The following is a 23,195-nucleotide window of genomic DNA, read 5'->3' on the forward strand; positions in this document are numbered from 1 at the left end:
TTTAGCAACACACATTATGCTGTATTTTGCTCATACAAACACATCCACCACTAATTTAATGAGAAATAAAAGACAGAAGTGCCAATAAACAATAAATAATGTTATTACAGCTTAGTTGAGCGGAGCAGCCACCTTGGATTTTGAGGTTGAGGTTGGTGAGGTTCTTCCCAGTTTCCTAGTTGGAAATCCGACTTCTTCCTGGTTGAAATTTCGGACTGGGAACTTCCCAGTTCAAATGACACATAAGATGGTTAAACCTGCTTAACATCGGCTCGTTAGCATCGTCACTGTCAGCATGTTAGCATTTAGCTACGTACAGCCTCACAGAGCTGCTTTTATCTGTTCATATTAAAGGAGCTGCTCGCTATAATGAACGTGATTGTATGACACCGTGTTTGTCAGCTGTATTGATTTGTGATTACAAACAAAAAGTTTAACACGTTTCTAGTGATGCGTCTCTGTGTGATCGGCCCCTTAGTCCCCATATGGCTCCTACATTTCCCATAATGCAACTTGTTTGCATCTCGCCTTCCCTGCCTGGTAAACGACCATGTCAGACCCCCAATGTTTGTAGTCCCCAATCCTAATAATGCTAATATGACATTATTTACTGGCATCCAATGATCAAATAATGTTGAAACTGACAGATTACATTTTATTTTAGATAAATTGAAAGTCTAAGTGATCTCTTACACTATAGGTTGCAAAAGTTCTACTTCTACAGCTAAATAAACCATCTTAAAACCCATTGGATTAGCTGAAAAATGCATCGTCACAAAGATTAGTCCACATGAAATTGGAAATCAGAGTGCTGACTGTAAAAACAAGCAGCTTTAAATCACAAAGAAAGTGACATTCTGGAGATAAATGGTTTTCACAGCAACGACTGGTTACCGGTGTAGATTTCTATTCCCCTTTACCAACAATATCACGACTTTTTGCTCGTAATTTATTCAGCTGGGACTCGGCGATATCAGCTCGCTCCTCAGCCTCCTCCAGCTCATGCTGCACCTTCCGAAATTTTGCCAGATGGATGCTGGTTTGTTCCTCCTGCGTGTCACAGAAAACAATATGGGAAGGGAGGCGTTGTTTTAGGTACGCGTCCAGCTAACACTTATTCACAAAGTGTATTTTTACTCACCGCCTCCTCACACTGACGCTTATATGCTTTCACTTTCAGTTGCAGTTTGTTGACCAGATCCTGGAGTCTTGCCACGTTCTTCTTCTCCTCCTCACCCTGAAACATTTGAGGGATTACTCTTACATCTCATTTTTTTTAATTATTCAGTTAAATTATATAACAGGATTTACCTGATAAGTGAGCTCTTTAATTCTCCTCTCGTATTTCCGCACACCTTTCAAAGCCTCGCCGCTGCGTTTCTGTTCTGCCTCTAGTTCATTTTCCAGCTCACGGACCTTAAAAATACAGTTTGTTCAACCCACTTTTCATTCTGTTTTTTTCCTCTACATAATGATTTCGACCTTCTTTCACTTATACCCTGGTTTCCAGCTTCTGAAGCTCCTTCTTCCCGCCCTTCAGAGCCAGCTGCTCGGCCTCGTCCAGGCGCTGCTGCAGGTCTTTCACCGTCACCTCCAGGTTTTTCTTCATCCTCTCCAAGTGAGCGCTGGTGTCCTGCTCTTTCTTCAGCTCCTCTGCCATCATGGCAGCCTGTGAGCAAATGTTAATCTCTCTGTGAAATTTAATCTGCAGACCGAAAACCTCAAAGACCAGCTGTTGCCTCGTTGGAATGTCTCTAAATTGAATAACAGGGGGTTGAAGACTTACATCCATGATGGCTTTTTTGGCCTTCTCATCCGCATTCCTCGCCTCCTGGACGGTGTCCTCCATCTCCGACTGCAGCTGAACTAAATCAGCCTCCGTTTTCTTTTTGGTGTTCAGCAGGCTAGCGTTCTGATCATTAGACAACATGTAAAGAAGACACGTCCATTTAAATCGTGAGTGGTTTGAATCCCACACAAAACAATCCAACTGGAGGTACATTTAGTTGGAGCCTTTAATTTGTCCTCTTTGGCTGAGCTGCCCATCTGGAGGAAAATGCTAAATTAAAAAAATAAATAATTGTTTTATTTGTGGTCAGTGTACTTTTCTTGTTTTTCTGTTCTAATGATGTTCCCGATTTTGGTTTTCTCATATCAAAACGAAAGCACACTGACCATTTGTGCTGTTGTGGCTGTATAAATGTGAGCAGACAGTAATTATTATAGACAGACCAAATTAAATCAGAGCCATATCATTAAAACTTTTATTATTTTTTTATAGGCGTGTCTCCGCGGGACACAGAGATTAAATTGTGCCATATTGAAATGGTGTGATCACCTTACAGGTACACGTCTTTTAATCTTGTAATCTCAAGATGTAGAACTACTTTATCTGTAGTAAAGTGTTAACTCACACTAAAAGGTTGTAGTTTTTAAAAATTTCATGAAAATTTTAGCCCCTCAAAACAAAATATCAGTGCAAGTCTTTTACCATATTTTGGAAAGTTGGTTTACTCTGATGGAAACCTGCAGACTGTGACATGTAAACAATAGATATGTGATGAAAAAGAAGGTGGTGATGTTTTTAACTGATTCACAAAATCAAGATCAGGGAATATTTTGATGGTAAAAGTATTTGCTTTATAAACCCAGAACACTGCGAGCAAGTAAACCACTCAGACACAGAATAATTGGCTGGTTTTGCTTCAGCAGTAATTCAAAGAACTAACCGTTGCAGCTAAAAGGAAAGTGAACAACTCTAGATGGGCTAAAGATCCACCTTTTTACACTTGTCTGTTACAGTTATTTGCACTTTGTTATCTTTACTTAACCGTATTTTAAATTTCTCTGTACTGCACTTTAGTCAACACTTGTTTTTTAATGTGCTCTTTATCCGTCCTATATATCATTTCCTAACCTGAGAGTGGAGCAGCTGAATCCTTTCGCTGACGTCGATCAGTTCCTGCTCAGCCAGTTTGCGGCTCCTCTCAGACTGCTCCAGCGCCGCCACCATCTCCTCATTTTCGGCCATCATCAGATTGTTGCGGCGCTCCGTAATAGCTAGTTGTTCCTTTAAGTCCTCCTGACTGTGGAGCGCTTCATCCAGGTGGACCTGGATGTCCTGGGACAGAAAGTAAAGGCTTGGAGCTTTAATGTCCAGATGAAATGAAATGAAAAATGCCTTTATAACCCTTTAACATTACATCTGCAGTTATTTAACAATGTATGCTAAATTAATTGACAACAAAATCAATTTCTTTGTACATTTATACCGAAAGCCGATAATTTGTTCTTCCTGTAAAACAAAATGTGACGCATGTTTACCTAGGATTGAACAGATTTCGACCAATATTAATGTAAATATGTGGAAGCAAATACCACCCGCTTTCAATTTAATGTGGACCCATTATATCGGTCTGTGAGCGTTAACAAACCTTCAGCTGGGTCTGCAGGTTCCTCAGTTGTTTGGTGACCTCGGCCGCCTGGTGGTTGGCGTGACCCAGCTGGATCTCCATCTCGTTCAGATCTCCCTCCATCTTCTTCTTCGTCCGGATGGCGTCGTTTCTACTGCGCGTCTCGGCGTCCAGCGTGTTCTGCAGCGTGTCCACGGTCCTCTGGTGATTCCTCTTGAGCTGGTCGATTTCTTCATCCTTCTCCGCCACCTTTCGGTCCACCTCTGACTTGATCTGGTTCAGCTCCAGCTGAAGGTGCAGGATCTTGGCCTCCTCATGTTCCAGGGAAGACTACAGCGAGAGAAACACAACACTTGAGGTTATTTGAATGAAAAACGGCTGTTTGGTGTCATTACAGGATAATACAAACCTCAACTTCCTCCAGAGCTGCCTGGGTGTCTCTCTTCTCCTGTTCTGCTTGCTTTGCAGCTTTCTCCAGCTCGTGGATAGTTTTAGCAGATTGTCCAACTTGTTCGGTGATATCTGTGATCTCCTCTGAAAATGTAAAGAAAAACATCATCTTTGTAGGTCAGACACAGTATAACTCCCTCACTTATGGATGGTTTCTTTGGAGCAGAACCCTTACGCTGGAGGTTTTTATTCTCTCTTTTCATGCTCTCCAGATGATCCAGAGCCTCTTCGTACGAGTTTTTCAGCTTGAAGAGTTCTGTACTGAGCACTCTGGACTCTCTCTGGGAGACTTCCAGGTCCGATTGACTCTCCTCATATTTCTGTTTCCATTCGGCCAGAATCTAACAGAGGAGGAAACAGCTTGTGTAACGAAGCAGCTTTAACAGGATGCAAATGAGCATGTTTCTGACATACCTTGTCAAAGTTCCTCTGCTTTTTGTCCAAGTTGGCATTTGCTGCGTTTGACCTTTCCAGCTCAACCATGAGGTCCTCAACCTCACTCTGGAGCCTCTGCTTGGTTTTCTCAAGAGAAGCACACTTGGAATTCACTGCCTCTGTCATCTCCTCAGACTCCTGCAGCCTCTGGGCCAGCTTCTTCCTTTGAAGCAAAGATAAATTGTGTTAAAGCGTAAGAAACCCATCAGCGCTGACTTACGCTGTGCAGTTCTTACTTTGCCTCCTCAAGCTCCTCGGTGCGCTGGATGGCGTCGGTCTCGTATTTGGTTCTCCACTGAGCCACCTCGCTGTTGGCCTTGGACATGCACGCTGCAGCTCAGCTTTGGCCTCCTGCTCCTCCTCGTACTGCTCTCTGAGCAGCTCGCAGTCGTGGCGAGCCGACTGCAAACCGTGAGCCAGGGCGTTTTTTGCCTTAAAAAGAAAGAACATATATAACAGTGGTTTACTGCCTGAATTAAAACTGCTTTAGTGTAAAAAATAACCAATGAATCCTCGCGCTTTTATTTTGTTTTGAACGCAAAACAAAGCTGTGGTTAGTGTATTAGCTAGAGATTGAATGAGGAGAGGGAGCAACGAGAGCAAAGCAAAGTTATTTTCCAACGTAATGCAGCGAAGATCAACAACACCTTTAGAGCTGGAACCGGAGAATATTTAGCAGTTTTGCTTAAAAGGCGAGAACGATTAATTGATTATCCAAAATAGTTTACAGATTAATATTCTGTCTTTGACAATTTTACTAATCGATTAATTGGCTAATTGTTGCAATTCTGTCTAAAATAATGACCAATCAGCCTGATTGATGAACATGAACAACTAACGTAACCTCACAGGATTTCTTTCTAGACTTAACTGTGTCTTTCACACCTTAATTTCTTCATCCAAAAGTCTCTTCAGCTCTTCGATTTGATGACTTCCAACAGATTTCACTCTGCTCAGCTGGGACAGAGTGATCTCTTTCTCTTCCAGCAGACGTGTGAGTTCACCTATTTTGGAAAAAGAAGACACAAACTAACTTAACCGCACATGAATTGCTGTTTTATCATTTCCTAGCTCCCAACCAGAGGCTTTAACATCACCTCATCCTCCTTAAATGGAAATCGGTAGCACCCGCATCTCACACACAATGGATTATTGATGCCATGTCTCACCTCCAGCTGGAGAAGTTAAAGTGTACCTCCACTCAGAACTTATTATATATTTGTGTGTACAAATTATTATTAGTTTTCTGTCAATATATGAGGATTATGTTTTGGTTATGTGATCTATAACCAACACGTGAAGGTCATGCCACTATGTGAGAAAACCCAAAGCAAATCAGTTCAAATAATTGTTGTTTTTGCATCTTTTTCCTAAGTTTACTTTCAGTAACATACCATTTTCAGTTTTTAAGCGAGCACTCAGTGTAGTGGAATCAGTCAGAGACCTCTGGACTTCATCTGCTTTGGTCTTGTATTCGTTCATTTGGTCTTCAAGGCTCCTGCACAGTTTCTCCAGATTAGCCTGAAATATTGAGCTTCGGTTATTACGACCAAAATAAACTCATCATGTTAAGAAAACAGTTCATGTGTCTCTTACTTTGCTTTTCAGGACACTCTCCATGTTGCTCGCCAAGTCATCGATCTCCATCTTCAGCTCACTTTTCTCTTTCTCCAGTTTCTGCTTCACTCTCTGAATGTTGTCTATCTGCTCACTGAGCTCGGCGACGCCGTCGGCCTGTTTCTTGCGTAACGTCGCAGCCGTGGCCTCATGCTGCAGGGTGGACTCTTCCAGGTCACGACGCAGCTTCTGAAACTCGGCGTCGCGCTTCTTGTTGAGCTCAGCCTGAGCAGCGGTGGCTCCTCCAGCTTCCTCAAGCCTCTCGCTGATCTCCTCAAGCTCCCTGGAGAGATCAGCCCTCTGCTTCTCCACCTTGGCCCGAGCCGAGCGCTCGGCCTCGATTTCCTCCTCCAGCTCTTCAATGCGAGCCTGCAGTGAAATTGTATTAACTTATCTTTACTAAAATGTTAAGTATATTAGAGAAAATGTATTTAAATGGGCCAACTTTTGCTAGAGATACCTGAAGCTCTTTAATCTTCTTTTGCAGTTGAGTGCCGAGGGCTTGCTCGTCCTCCACCTTGCACTGCAGGTGGCTGATTTCAAAGTCCTTCCTGAAAAGAATACATTTTATTCTTATCAGCAGAGAAAACATTTATTATAGTGAGTAATGATTCATTAAGATTGGCACGGGTTTTTACAATTAAATTGCTGAAAATGCAGTTTTTTTCATTTAAAAATCACTCTCATGCAGGGGTGGATCTAGAGAAATAAAGCCCCTAAATGAAGATATTTTAACTCAAACTAAAACATTACAGGTGGCATTAGACATTATTTACAAATCTTCAGACATTTACTTCTATACTTATTTTCTTTTTTTCATGGAACTTAAGCCTTAATTAATTTACATTATTTTTTTAATTAATCTAAATTAATGTGTTAAATTTGTGGTGGCAAGGCCTTTTTTTTAGCCACCCCTCTGACTCTGATGTCTGTCTGTTCAATATGAAGCTGGGATCAGCAGCTAGTTAACTTAGCTTAGCATAAAGACTGAAAACAGGGGGGAACAGCTAGCCTGGCTCTGTCTGAAGGTGACAAACACTGTCTACCAACAACTCTAATTAACATGTTACATCTGGTTTGTTTCTTTCCTTACATAAACCAAAGTGTAAATCAGTTATGTGCTTGCTATATCCCAGCTGAATTCTAGCTGTAGCTTCATATTTACTGTGCACATGTGAGAGTATTGTTCATTATTGTTGAGCCTCACATGTTAAACCCAACTGTATCCACTTTATGTTTTAGGATTATAAACAAACTTTTACTTTTTCAGTCTCTCTTCCATCTGCTGTCTCTCATTCTCCAGGTCCATGATGGTTTCCTGGGACAGCTTCAGATCCCCCTCCAGTTTTCTTCTGGATCTCTCCAAGTCTGCACGCACCTTCTTCTCCTGCTCCAGGGAGCCCTCCAGCTGCAAGAGTCCAGAGCTGCACGTCAACCGAAGAAACCAGACCTCGACAGTCCACTAATAAAAGGTACCTCACTGGCCGCTGCTATACGCTTACGTGGTCGCCATATTGGGAAGGTTGCCCTACTAAACCGACTGTAACTCGCTGAATTCTGAACCGATTTTCAATAAATTTGGTTTGTTATAAACATGAGAATCAGATCTAATCATCTCTATGCCTAAACATTAACCTTCTGAATGGCCACAACTTCCACTAGAACATCAAGCGTAAATTATTTACAATTTTAGCTAAAAATGTAGATTTCTGTACATATTACATTGTTATAAAGCCACCTGAGTGCTTGTTTTTGTTGATACTTTATGCACCAGCTAACACACTCTAGCATACATGTATTCATTGTTTTCATTCTGTATTTTGGCCAAAGTCTTACTCATTTTTTCTTTTTTGTTATCAGTGCCTGCTCTAATTTTTTCGTCTGTTTGTACATCCATGCACCACACATGCCTAAAGCATTAATTAACCAGTTTCAGGTTCAATTTCCCATGTTTATAACAAACCAAATTTCATAAAAATTGGCTCAGGATTAAATGAGTTACATGAGTTAAATGAGTCGGTTTGTAGTGAAGTCTTAATCTCTCAGTATTGTTAACTAGCTGAGTCTTTATCTGCACTTACATCATCGACCTGTTGCTCCAACTTGACTTTGGTCTTCACCAGACAGTTGACTTTATCCTCCTCAGCCTGGAGGTCATCCAACGTCTGCTGGTGCACCTCCTGCAGAGCTTTGATCTCCTTTGAAGACTTCATCAGAGTTTCCTCAAGAGTAGTGAGCTCCTCGACCAGATTCTTAACCTACAGAGAGAGAGGAGGCGATTTATTGAGAGTTAAAAGCGTTTAAACACTTAAACCGAAAAGGCACGCCACGGTCATCAGGGGCACCTTGTTCTCTGTAGCGTATTTCTCCTTCTCCACTTTGGCGATGGTGAGTTCAAGGTCGTCGATGTCTCTTTTGAGCTCCGAACATTCGTCCTCCAGCTTCCTCTTCTTGGCAGTGATCTCGGCGTTGATCTCCTCCTCTTCCTCCATCCTCTCGGAGAACTCTTTGACTTTGGCCTCCAGGTGGATCTTGCTCTTTATCAAGCCCTCGCACCTCTCCTCGGCATCACACAGGTTCTCCCTCTCCTGAAGACACAGTGCTGCATGATTAAGGGTCTCGGTGTCATTTTAGACCATCATGTTACAAAACTTGTCCCATCTTGTTTTTTTCAGCTAAGAAATATTGCAAAAATCTTATATTTCTTTTATTTTCCTCTGTATAGATTATTGTAATTCCCTCAACACGTGCCTTAGCCGGGCGTCCTTAAAGCGTTTATACTACCCTACAAAGCCAAAATGCAGCTTCATATAAAGTCAAAATTAAGTTGAGACCAGAATCTGATTTGTTATATAACATAGGAATATATAATTCCAAAGAAAACAGCATGTTAATGTGCAGTAAAAACAAAACACAGCTAAAAAACTGTCAACTACACAGCGAGCTAAAGCAAGAAAGTACTACTTTTAAATGACAAACACATTGAGGTGTACATTAATTTATGATATTAATTTAAAGGTGATTATTAGTAGTATCATTACCAGTACATCAGTACATTATTATTGGAATCTCCCCATTGTGGGACTATTGAAGGAATATCTTATCTTATCTTATTAAAACAATAGTAGTTGGAAAGCTTAAAGAACACATTTTGTTTGTTGATACTGTGTTTTCCCCTCAGTCAATCGTATTCCCCAAAGCTTTTCCAACAGGAAGTACAATAAATACATAATATGAAGGAATTACATTCAGTCATTTGAACACTTTAAAAGCCTTTTTTCCTCAACTTCAGAATAACTGGAGTAACTACTCTCTGCCTTTGTCAAGCAGCCGGCTTTGAACCAGCCGCCGTCATTATCGTCCCTCCATTGACTTCCTGTAAAATTCAGAATCAACTACAAAATCCTGCTGATTACATTTAAAGTACTTCATGACCTCGCATTTCTGATCTCCTTTTATCCATCGACCCCCGGCTCCAAATGCAAAACTAATGTGACCTTGCCTTTGCTGTTTTAGCTCCACATTCCCCAATCACAAGGATCTCTAATAGCCTTTTTATAGATCTCCTTCTTCATCTTTATTTATTTTTCTTTTTGAACTCTTTTCCTCTTGTTTTATTCATCCATATGTTAGTATGTATGTGAATGTATGTTTATATATGTGTAAATGTGTGTTTGAGAAGCACTTCATGTTATAAAAAGTATATAAATATAGCTTTTTCTTAATTAATTACATACATTCATACATTTGGACATATTGTGTGACTATAAACATTTTCCCATTTTATACGTCTTTTTTTGTTAGTTTTGTTGGAATATTCTTATTGTTAATATAAATGTACATATATTACATATATATATATATTGAAATTTTTTTTTACTGTATAAACTTTTAATAAGCATATTTTTCCAAATATTTAATTCATTTTGTTTGATTAATTGATTGATTAACTACCAGGGAATGCAGTGTGGTGCTAAATTAAAGTTTCTAATGTTGCTATGAAGCTATTTTATAAAGTTTATTTTGTTTAGTATATTTGGAATATTGTGTATATTTTAATATCTGGCATCCTTTATTTTGCAGACATGTCTTAATAATTAATAATTATTTTTTATATTTCTCTCCTAATATGTTCTAAGTGATTTGCTCTGTTCCTGTTTATATTCTATTTCTACTTTTTAAATCTTGATGTGTCCAATCAATGATGCTTCCACTTATCTTACATTAGTATTGATTATGTAGTTGCTGAATTTAAGTATATTCTCTCCTAATCTCTTTATCGGACAGAATAAAATCGATACACACAGACCACTTTGGGGTGTTTACGTACTGCCTGGATTTGAAGGTAAAGGTCGTTTTTCTCCTGGACGAGCATGACCATCTTCTCCTCCAGCTCCTTCCTCCGGGCCTCTGACTTTGCGAACTCCTCTTTCAGTCGAGAGAACTGCTCTTTAATGCTCTGCATCTCCTTCTCCGCCTCGGCGCTTCGCAGCAGAGGCTTTATCTTGAAGAAGAGCCTCATCCAGGGCCAGTTCTTCACGTTCATGAAGGAACGGATGTTGTACTGGATGATGAAGATGGACTCTCTGTGGAGGGAGAAATTAAAGGAGTGAAGACTTTGCTGTGATTAAAATCTGAATGACCTTTTTTAGGTTTTTCCACGACTAATTGTAAAGTCTTTTCACAGCATATGATGCCTGAGTGTAGTGAAGATTAAAAAAAGAACAAAAGCAACAAGTACTTATTGGAGTTAATCGAACAAAAGAGGTTGAAAAATGTGTCACCTAAAGAAATTGAACTGCACATTAACACAGCCATGCTAACAGCTCTGTGAGGCTAGATGCTCAATGCTAACATGTTCACAGTGCATTAACAATGATGATGTTAAGCAGACATACTGGTTGCCATGTTCACCACCTTAGTTTACCGTGTTAGCCTGCTATCATTTGCCAATTTACTGCTAACATGGCTACAAATATCTATTTTATGGGAAGTCCAGCACATTTTCTACTGCTCCCATCAAACTAAAGTAATATCAGATACAAGGGTAACACTTTATCGGTTTTGTCTGCCTAGTTTATAGAGTATTTAACATTGTAACATGTCGACTGTTGCTCTTTGTCTGTAGATTATATAGATTATTATATAGAGTATCTGACAGTTTGTTGTGATTTGTGAGAGACCTTTTCTTCGCCATCTCTTTGAGCCTCAGCCGGGTGACGTAACCTCTGGCCACAGCCTGGATACGAGTCATCAGCACCGCCAGCCGCTCATCCCTCATCTCCTCCAGGAGACCCAGGAGGCCGGCTTTAAAAAACACCTGCAAGAAGATACGACCGGGGTTCATTTTCCAGGACCTTTCCAGGACATTTTGCAATACAATACAAGGACAGCACTAGCTCACAAATGGTCATATAATTTACCAGAAGATCTTTTAACCCCAGTTTTATTCATTACATGCATGACTCTGGGTGAAGGGCTAAAATATGATTAAAAACACAGATTATTTTCAGGATATTTGGACATTTTAATCAGGTTCCATGGGGGTTTCAGTGGCTGGAAAGCTAATTTCCAAGGTTTTCCAGGACGTGTGGGAACTATTTCCTGACTTCTTTTAGATCAAAATATACTGGTAGTCTTAGGTAAAAGTCCATGATGGGAATCTAAAATGGTCCAGACCGACACAATCCTGGATGTATGGAAGACAATCTCTTGATTAAACTACTTTACTGTATCTGGACTGAGTGGGAACAATATTTTGTCCAATCACTACAACTTCTCCACAAATTTGACCAATTGTAGTTTCCTGCACTAAATGTTGAGTCACACTTCCTCATTCCTGGTGTTGAAGATGCATTTTCAACACACGAAAGTCTCACATTGACCCTCCAAACAGTGAGATTTTATTCTGACTGGAACAAGTTTTTATTGCAAAACAAAAAAGCTTAAAAACGTCACTACATGCATCACTATTTTCTAGAAATGTCATGACATTTAGGTCAGAAAAAGAAGCAGGTAAAATCCTGGAGGGGCTGATATTGTCAGTATTTTAGAGACATCTTTTGGAGGGGCTCTAAAATATTGATCATCATGGATTATTTTTGTATTATGTGGGCTCCTATTTGTACTACATCATTAACTTCAGATCAGAAAATATACATAAAATAAACCCTACCAGTCCCAGTCAGTCTGAAGGGACACTGTGAGCTCCCCCGATTGGTACAGTTTACACACCGGGGGGCAAACGTTGTCATATTCTTATTAAAAATACCTATAAATATATTATATATACCTTTGTGTATCCAAATCTGTACTGGGAATGATCCACATCAATGGAGGAGAGCAGTTTCTCTGAAGCCTTCTTGCTGTCAATGAACTGCCCCTCAGGGATCGCGCTGGCGTTCAGGATCCTGTATCTGTCTCAGAGAGAGTCACAGTTAGGTTGTGTGTGTGTGTGTGTGTGTGTGTGTGTGTGTGTGTGTAATCCTCTCACACATCACCTCTGTCTGAAGTCTCCGTACAGGATCCTGCTGGGGAATCCCTTCCTGCAGATCCTGATACCTTCCAGCACGCCGTTACAGCGCAGCTGGTGAAGGACCAGATGGTGGTCCATGGACCCTGCGTGGAGAAGACATGTGGAGCCAACAGCTGGTTAGATTAGCTGGACTGTAAACAGGGGGAAAAAGCCACCTCTGAAGGCCACTGATTAACATTTGTTTAATCCATACAAAAATGTAAAGACTTGAAAGTGGTGTCAATCTTTCTTATCTCTCTTCTTACCTGGTGTTTTGGTTTCATTGGGGATGATACACCTCACAAAGTGTGGATGAGTGGACCGTAGGTTGGCCATCAGTTTATTCAGGTTTTCCTGCAGGAGATCGACATTCAGTCTTCACTTGGAGGAATGGTTTAGATAATATTTAGGGCTAATGTTCATGGCTGTAGTTAACAGAAGTCTTTTTATCTGGAGCTCAGTTACACATGATGGGATTCAGTTATTTTTAACCTCAGTGCGCTTAAATGTCCTTTTAGGCCAAAAAAAGAGAAGAAATACATTAATATAAATACATTAATATACATTATTTTGCTCATTTTAGACCAGTGGTTAACAACCTTTTTCCTTAAGGACCCCTTTTCTATTACTTAGTAAACTGACAATGTGCCATATTTTATATATATTTCATATTATATTAAAAACTGTACAATGAACCCAAACAGTCAACTCAGTAGCTGCAACAGACGATACAATACATGTATTTTATATATTGTCTGGGTCATATATAATATGTAATATCCCACATTTCAGTCCTCTGTATTATAAAGTACCTGACAATATATAATAGTGTCCTGTATGATGATTTTTACTAAAATGTATCATATTTTTATTATTCTGTATCTCTGTATGCTAACAATTGATCTCAATGACATTTTTAATTCACTTTTAATTCAATTTCATTTGTATAGCGCCAATTCATAACAGAAGTTATCTCAGGACACTATTAAAAGATCGTACTTGTATGAAATTACTCTCAGTATCTGTCGGTTTAACTGTATATTCTGTTCTGTATAGGGAGACTTTATAGCAAATATGTAAAGTTTATTAATGTCCCTGTTAAATAAACCAATAAATAAATAAATAGTTGTAAATAAAATGGAAATAAAATCCAAATTTATAGAGAATTCTGCAAAAATCTTTTAACTTATTCAAGATTATCTGGTGGTAGTTAGGGATGCTTCGGTACCAGAGTAAATCACCTTCCATACTGACACCAAAACAATCATTCAATCAATCAATCAAAGTGATTCCTTTAGCTATGATCGTATATTATTACCCTGAAAAGTGCAGAAACTGTCTGGAAAGAAGAGCCCTTTTTCTTGAAGCTCTTCTTATGTCCATCTGCAGAAACATAAAGAGAAACAAGGTAAGAGATAAACTTTAAAGGTAGCGTGACGTCAGTGCAACCCGTCTGTGAACTGACCGTCAGCAGAGGAATACGTGGCGAAGAGCTGAGAGAGCAGCTTGAGGGAAGCTTTCTGGTACAGCTGCACCACAGTCTCATTCAGAGGGTCTTTGTTCTTCTCCAGCCAGCCACTGATGTTGTAGTCCACAGTGCCGGCGTAGTGCATGAGCGAGAAGTGAGCCTCTGCCTTCCCTTTAGAGGGTTTGGGCTTCTGGAAGATGCTGTTTTTGCCAAGATGCTGGTCATACAGCTTGTTCTTGAAGGATCCGTCTGTGGCCTTTGGAAACATGCACTCCTCTTCGAGAATAGAGAAAATGCCCATCGGCTGCAGGAGCAGAAAGCTGATTAGTGTTTAAATGTTAATGTTAATATGAATGGTTCATAAAGAGAGGATGTACCTTCTCAATGAGCTCAATGCAAGCTGCCAGGTCCATGCCGAAGTCAATGAACTCCCACTCAATCCCCTCTTTCTTGTATTCCTCTTGCTCCAGCACAAACATGTGGTGGTTGAAAAACTGTTGCAGCTTCTCATTGGTGAAGTTGATGCAGAGTTGCTCCAGGCTGTTCATCTGGATTAAACAATATCAATTCAATAAGTGTACATTTGTAGAAAGATTTCTTATTCTACGCAGGAGAGAATCCTGTTAATACAAGGTCATTCTTAGCCTTGATAATAAAAATATCCCCATGGTAAATCGAAATTATGAGAAAAAAAGTAATTTTTATGAGATAAAAAGTCATTTTTTAAGAGAAAAAGTCATTTTTTAAGAGAAAAAGTTATTTTATAAGAGAAAAAGTTATAATTGTGCAATAAAACATTATAATTCTGAGATAAATTGTAATTTTTATAAGATAAAAAGTCATTTTATAAGATAATAAGTTATAATTGTGCAATAAAAAGTATTTTTTATAAGATAAAAAGTAATTTTTATAAGATAAAAAGTTATAATTTGTGAGATAAAAATGAAATTCTGACTTCTTATCTCATAATTTTGACGTTTATCTCATAATTATGACTTAACATGAACGATATTTTATTATCAAGGCTGATTTTTTTCATCTCATTTTTTATTTTACTGGCAGAAACGTGCTTCCACATGTTCACCTCAAAGATCTCAAACCCTGCGATATCCAGGACGCCAATGAAATGCTGTCGTGGTAGTTTGGTGTCGAGCTGCTGGTTGATCCTCGTCACCATCCACAGGAACAGCTTCTCATACACGGCCTTCGACAGGGCGCCCATGGCATTGTTCACCTGTGCTCAAACACAATCTGTTAATTCAACCCTCATTCACACCTAACAATGTTAACACACCTTTTAAGACGCAGAAACACGCAAACTGTACCTGCTGCGGCGTCTGACCTTTGGTGACATACTCATTTCCGACCTTCACTCTGGGATAGCACAGAGCCTTCAGCATGTCAGCAGAGTTCAGACCCATGAGATACGCCACTTTGTCTGCCACTGTGGGATGTAAATCACACATACTGGAACTTCTGACGTGATAAACACTGAGAGTGAAGCTGCGGTGTTGCCTGAAGCTCCGACGTCTCACCCTCGGTGCCGTCGGGCTCCGCCTGCTCTTCCCGCTGCTTCTGCTTGAACTTCATGTTACCATGGTGGAGCACAGCACCAGTCATCTTGTAGATGCTCATCTTCTCCTCCGTGTTGAACCCCAGGATGTCGATGGCACTCTGGAGGAACAGATACAGGAGTTAACTGACATTAATTATGATTTGTAGCTGTTGGTTGTTAATAAACTTTTAGTGGTCATAGCCATGGATGGAGTCAACATTGTGGAGGACCAAATCAGCCAGGGGGTAGGGGTGTTTCCAGACTTTTTTGACTTTGGATGGCACAAGTGGAGCACTGACTTATGCAGAGGTGGCATGAAGGATGTGTCCCAGCTTTCCAGTCATTCCTAATTTATCCAATTCCAACACTGTTTATGGACTCCAGTATGCAGAACTATTTAAATACACTAAAATAAGTCAGGTCAGAGGTCAATGGGTCCCTTTTTGAAAATGGCCTTACCAGTTTTTCCATTCTTGAAGGGGTGTGTGAGCTAGAATCTACAGTGGCTAATGTGAACGCCCATATTTAGAGCCAGTGTTTATATAGAAACATGGCGGTTCAACATGGAAGGAGACCCGCGGCGTCTGTAGATAAAAATGTCTCATTCTAAGGTAACGAAAGCACAACGATTCTTATATTCAGTTATATTTAGTTCCCATAACCAATTTCTTTTAATATATTCTGACTCTTTACTTTATTCTTTTTCTCTACTCTTCTTTATGTGAAAACCTAGTTATAAACCTGATTCTGATTCTTATGATACTTTATGATAATATATGATGATTCTTCTAGTTGAATTTATGATCACAATCACACTGTAATCAACTAAAACTAACAAAAGACTTTGATTTCCACAAATTGCGTCCTTGTTTCTCTGCACACACACACACACACACACACACACAGACATATATATACAGTATATCTGACGCAGACACACTCACGTCTGTGGCCATCAGCTCCTCGGTGTCATTGATGCTCAGCACAGTGATTTCACCCTGGCTGATGAAAGGGAAGTCATATGGATTGGTGGTTATCAGCATCATCTCTGAAAAGGAATACAGGAAGTATTGATTCGTCTGTGCAGGGTCGAAGTGCAGCACTGGTATAGAAATAAGACATTAAAGGACGAATAGTTACGGATATATTTACCTATTAAATCAGGCTTCTTGTTGGACATGATCTGATAGAAGATGTGGTAGCTCCTCTCTGCCGGCAGCTGAAACGTCACTCTGGATTTTTCCAAAAGGTCTGATCATAAATATATACAAAGATAAAATATATCTTATAAAACTCAATATTTAATTATGAATAACCACGAAATGTCAGTGACAGTATGAGCAAACTTACACGTCTCAATATCCGCTGACGACAACTTCCCCTTCGTTCCGAAGTGGATGCGGATGAATTTTCCCTGCAAATGTTATTAAATTATTATTTTGTGTTATAATATAGACAATTAAAATGTCTCAACTACTCTGGACTGATTTGAAAATATTGCAAATACATATAATATTCTTTACATGTTATTATGTAACATTTACTATATATTATTCTGTGCTCATACTATACTTTAATATATTTAATATTTTATGCTCAAACCTTTTACTTGGAGGGATTGTTTTGTGTTTTTAAAAAGCAAAATGCTATTAAGATCCAAAGATTCCCTTTAGTGACACTTTGTCTGCTGTGGTCAGATTAAAAAATAAATAAATAACAGCATAAATAGTGATTTATATTATTTAAAAAAAGTATTATTATGTCTTTCAGCTAGTGGGCCAAAATGAACCTTATGGGGTCCCACTTTGGGAGCCATGTTTTATGTTATACTACACAATATATTACATTACTACATTACTATTATATATTATATTCAGGGTTGGGAAGATTACTTTCAAAATGTAATCCGGTACAGTTACTAATTACCTGTTAAAAAATGTAGTCAGTAACCTAATCCAAGTATCACAATAATTACCTCAATACCAAATATGTAAATAAAAAGAAAGATGAAAAGAAACAATGTGACCTTGGAAATGGAAATCAACGTGATCTTTCTTCTGTAATCTTTATTTAAAACTTGTATTTTTTTCCTAAATGTAACTGTAATCTGATTACGTCTTTATTTCTGTAACTGTAATGGATTAGTTACCTTTTTTTGTATCCTGATTACATAACTTAGCAACTCCCCAAGTCTGACTGATTATATTTTATATCCAATACTTTATTATACAATGTTTATATAATATACTGTTTTATTACATGTACTACAACATATTTATATATTAATACAGATAAATATTAAGTTTATTATTCTGTTACAGAATCATATTATTCTAACATGTTCTGTACTTCGCTGCTAATCACACCGAGACAGTACTACAGTATAAATTATGATTTTGAGTTTAGTTCTTGTATATATAATTTTTAGTCGTATTTTATAGACTTTTAATTACTTATTTCTGTTTGTGTCGCCCGCTGCAGGGATCAATAAAGGCTTCTTATCTTATCTCATATTTGGAAACTGAGGAAACTTAATTATCTCAATTATCTCTTTACATCAGCGTAACAAAGGTCCTGTTATGCAGATTGATTCTCTCATTATCAACAGGATTCAAACATCAGTTATAACAACAAGTTTAATAATAATGGCCGCTCTCAGCTTCCGTATACTGAACTTACAAATCTGGAAGAGTTGTCGTTCCTCACAGTCTTGGCGTTCCCGAAAGCTTCCAGCAGAGGGTTGGCCTGGATGATTTGATCCTCCAGAGTCCCCTAAAAACTCACACCAAGAACACAAACTGCTGTGTTAACACATGCTTTCAGACCTGATCAATATATTGATAGATCGTTAACAGAAGAGGGACGAACCTGCATTTTGCCGGCAGGTTGCTCTTTCTTGCTCGAGTCTCCAAATGATGCAATTGTTGCAAAATACTGGATGACTCGCTTTGTGTTGACAGTCTTCCCGGCACCAGATTCTCCACTGACGAAAGGACGGCGTGAGATGAGTGATGGGACATTATAATATATATGTATATTGATTATCTTTTAGGAAACAACACATGAAGTCACACTTACGTGATCAGGATAGACTGATTCTCTCGATCTGTTCAAAGGGAAAGAAACTGGGTGAAACATTTGATATATTCCGGCTGTGTTTGAGGAGTCTGTGTTCATTCTTATGTATGTTTAGTCTTTTTAGTTGCACTGTAAAACCTGAATATAAAACCTTAATAAAATAAGTTAATATAACTTAATTCTCAAACAAACTGGAGTAACTCATTAAAATTAATTAAACCCAACTCATTTGTTTTAAATTAACTTAAACGTGTGCAGTGTTTTCAGTACAGGCGATATAATTCTTTTATAATTCGTTTTTATTTCATTAAGTATGCATCCAAATAATTCTTAATGATCCCCCCAAGTTGTTTTTAATCATATGTCAGCTGTTTTGACAGGTTAACTCGTGTTACAGAAATATAATACACTCTAACACAAGTTATTTTAACTCAAAAAAATTGTTGAAACTCAATTCTGAAAGTCAAAAACATTCCTGATTAAATACTTTTTACAAGGTATTTTGTTCAAATAAAGATTATAAAGATTATTAGAAATTAAACTTAAGTAAGAGCTGCTTAACCAGGAATTTTTTTAACTTTCAAAATTAAGTTGGTGCTACTTACCATTTCCATATAATCAATTTCAACAATTAAATTAACTTATGAGGTTTTACAGTGATATTATTCTTAAATAAGACATTCTGCATAATGAATACTTTTTTTGCGCTTTTGTAACAAGTATTTATACACTGTTGTATTGTTATGTTTAGTAAAAAGCTGGGTAATATATATTATATATATTATATGGTGGGAGTGGACCTGTGAGCATGAACTGGTAGGCGTTGTCAGAGATGGAGAAGATGTGTGGGGGGGCCTCCTGACGTTTCTTCCCGCGGTACCCGGCCACCACCTCCGGGTTGTAGACTGGAAGCCACTTGTAAGGGTTCACAGTCACACAGAAGAGTCCAGAGTACGTCTGTGAACGCGAGAGAAGAGAAAAACCAGCATGATAAAACAAAATATTAATCAGGTTTGTTCAATTAGACAACAGAAAATAATCAGTGGGTTACGTAGATCATCCAGGCAGCGTAGCGCTCTTTGAGGTTGAAGAGCACAGCCGGCTCGTGGAGATGCGTCAGCAGCGCCATGTCCTCGATCTTGTCAAACTTTGGAGGGTTCATGGGTCGGATGTCGTCCAGGTGAACTGTGACAACCTGAAGAGTGAATTTAAAATGTTTCCACTCAATGAAATGATAAAAACAGGAAACAATGTGAGAGTCTCTGCTTTTAAAAACACCCACCTTCCCATCCTCAGTCTCCACGGTGATCTTGGCGCCGTCTTGGCTTTTGATTTTTCCCTTCACATACTCCTGCTTCGGGTCGGGCACAAAGACGGCTGTTTTGGCGTCAAACAGCGTGTTCTGGGCTGCGATTCTCTCCCGCTCTGACTTGCGGAGGTACGGGGCAGCCACCCCAAATATCTCCATCTCGGCGTCGCTCATTTTATCGACTGTAGCTTCACGAGCGGGACGAACACGCACTTGAGAATAATGCGCAGACGTTTGTCAGGGTTGAGGAACTGTAAACGATCAAATCTCTCAGAGCCTTAAAATAAGATTCCCCACAGACAGCACAGACATCCCTCACCCTAACTAGACTTTAACAGCCTTTATAAGCGATGGTCGGGGCCTATATTTGGAGATCTTGGAAAAGTCAAGTATGTCCATTTTGTATTTCAAACTGTCTATGTATAGCTGTATTGTGTCACTTTTAAATGGTTTCAATTGTAATCCTTCAGACTGTGCATTAAAAAGCAATGAATGCTAAGGACGGCAGCTTAGAGGGCTTACGGTCCCGACACGGCGGGGCTCATTTTCTGGGATCAGGGAAGATTAGGTCTGTTAGGGCGACGCTGAAATTGTGGCATTGGCTGTCTGGAAGAGCCGAGCTGATCACACACACACGACTGTTTGGGTTCTGTGTTGGGAGGGTTGACGGGCAACATTTAGCACACTGCAGACCTGAGAGACCCTGACTCTATTAACCCATTAAAGATGTTTATTGTGGTATTTTGTTTGATGCATATTTAGCATTAACCCAAAAATGTCAACAGTATAATTCCCCTTTTCTCTTATCCCGAACTGAGCTAAGCAAAAGGGTTGTGGCCCAAAACTGCTGCTGTAGGCTCAGACAGAATTAGGTTTTAAGAATATATATATATTTAATATTTGATTAATAATAATAATAATGTAACTGTAATTACTACACAATGTAGTTTACTTGTTTATCTTGTTTATTGGGCCCAAAACTGCTTCCGTGGTTCAGGTTCAGGTTGGGTTTTTCTTATAATATAAGCTACTTCTTTTCACTTTGTCAATAACTTTTTAAATAGTTTTTACAGGAAAACACCCCCAGAACAATAAGTTTGGATGTTCAGATCTTTACTGTTTTATTTTGTTGTTTTTCTTCTTTCTGAAACTTTATGCTGCTGTCTTGGCCAGGACTCCCTTCTAAAAATACAGCTTTTTATAATGTTTGGGATAAAGTGAGTAACCTCTGATGACTCTAGACTAAATATCCAATAAATAAATAAAATAAATAAATCCATCATAGACAATGATCAGCATCCTCTCCATCACACAGTGGTCAGACAGCGGAGCCCTTCTCTCACAGGGCTTGCTCCGCTCGCTGGTCCAAAGGACAGATACAGGAAATCTTTCCTGCCATGCCATCACACTGTACAATAACGTAAAACTTCTTTGGGTCAATAATAAATCTGTCTCCCGCACCTTATTGTTTGTCATAATTCTGTTCAACTGCCCACGGGTTTTATTTCCTGCACTACGACATTATTTATTAGTATTTATACATTTTTTATTTATTTGCATTTTATTCTTCTATCATTTGTGTTGTTCTTTGTGTAATGCTTGCTGCTAACTGCAATTTTCCCGCTTGGGATCATAAAGTCATCCTATCGTTTAGGGTATGTTACAGATAATGGCTGCTATCATTTGAGATTTTCACTAACCTGACACGATGGCGATGTAAAGTGTGGGCAGAAACTACGGTGGCCATAACTTGGCCGGAAAAAACGTGGAAGGCCCAATTTACAAGCAGTGGTTTTGTTTGAACAATGGTAAGTTCCATGGCGGCCTCAATTGGTAGGGAGACCCCAGCTTCTGTAGATAAACATCTCATCTAAGGCTAACAAAAAGCACAAGATTCCTATAATTCAGGTGATTAATACACTAATGAAACATATGAATATTACTATCCCATTTCTTACGCATAGATCCTTCTGAATTGTTACAACTGAGCCTTTAATGTTTATTATATTAAGAATATTAACAAATTATTGCCAGAATATGGGAATGAATTTAATCTTATATGCTGATAAATTTGCAGGATGCTCTATCATTCGTTTCTGTGTATTTATGCATCTTAATTGAACGTCAAACATTTTAAATCAAGGGATCATTGTCGGTTAATGAAGTCCTTTTTTAATTTTCTAAATCTTTTAAGCATGCTGACTTTACACAGAAATATAAACTCGCTTTCAGGGAACAAAACCTCCATCCGCCTCCAGCTACAAGGTTAACAACAATTCCAGCACAGATCACTCAGAATTCCTTTTTTAAGAGGCGTTTCTATTCATGTGTTCTCCAGAAGTCATACAGCACAAGGCATGTGGCCTTTAAGGTTCACTGTGAGTTTACTTGGAAGCTTTGCTTTTGTGTTTTTCTTCATTTCTCATTGTTGCTTCACAAAAGTCTTTATTTCCAATAGATTTCCACATTTTTTTTAGGAGCGAGCGGTGTGTTTATTATTATCCTGTGGTGTTTGTGTTATTTACTTCTGGTTCATTATTAAATATTATATTAACTTGGACTTCTCAGATTTCCTGTAATCTCCTTTCGCTTTACAAGGGGTCCAGTGAGTCCCTAGAGCCAAATCTATTGGTTAGAAAATTTATATAAACTTTCATATGTGTTGTGTTTAATTAGTGTAGAACAATCACCTGAAAATAAGAATTTATTGTAAAGATTTTTGTTACACTAAAAACAAAAAAAAAATAAAATTGAGACAAATAGAGTTGTTAAATTTCATTTAACAGAAAAGGGCAAAAAAAAGATAAAAAAAGAGTTTCTTCTATTGGTCGGCTTCTGGTTGATTGACATTGTCGTAGATGAAATATAAACCTCGGTTGGTCCCGTCTTTTTTGTACTCTAGAGGCCCGAACGTGTATACAATCTCATCACTTGTGGTTGTGTTGTTGTGTGATTGTGTGATGTAGTGTAGCTGTGATTGTGCGGTCTATTATCTTGTTATGGTGGGTGTACATATTGGTGGTTTCTGTGTGTTGTTTTTGATGTGGATTTCTTCTGGTATTATGTTGTGGTTCTTGGTGGTTTCGTGGAATCCGTGGTTTTGGGTCTTGTTGCTCACACTTTTTCTTCGAGTGTGTTTTTACTTCGGTCAGTTGTATGGTGTTATGATACGATGCACTAACCGGTGTTTGTTGCAATTCTGCAACGTGCAAGTGTTGGTTTGTTGTTTTTGCGCAGTTGGATATTGTGTTAGATGTTGGTAGTGCGGGTGTGATTGTGTGTGGTTGTGTGATGGTGAGATGCTTGTGTGGTGTTGTGTTATTTGTGTGTGTGTTGATAGGTACTTGATGGCTTTC

At 38.8% G+C, this 23,195-nt stretch overlaps 1 pseudogene; it reads right to left on the reverse strand.

The window, feature by feature from the left end:
- Positions 1-906: 906 nt before the first annotated feature.
- LOC118322778 lies at positions 907-20,013 on the reverse strand (annotated as a pseudogene).
- Between the last annotated feature and the right edge of the window lie 3,182 nt (positions 20,014-23,195).

The sequence above is a fragment of the Morone saxatilis genome, unplaced genomic scaffold (genome assembly GCF_004916995.1).
Source record: "Morone saxatilis isolate NCDOM2014 unplaced genomic scaffold, NCSU_SB_2.0 Contig14, whole genome shotgun sequence".
In the NCBI taxonomy this organism is placed as follows: domain Eukaryota; kingdom Metazoa; phylum Chordata; class Actinopteri; family Moronidae; genus Morone; species Morone saxatilis.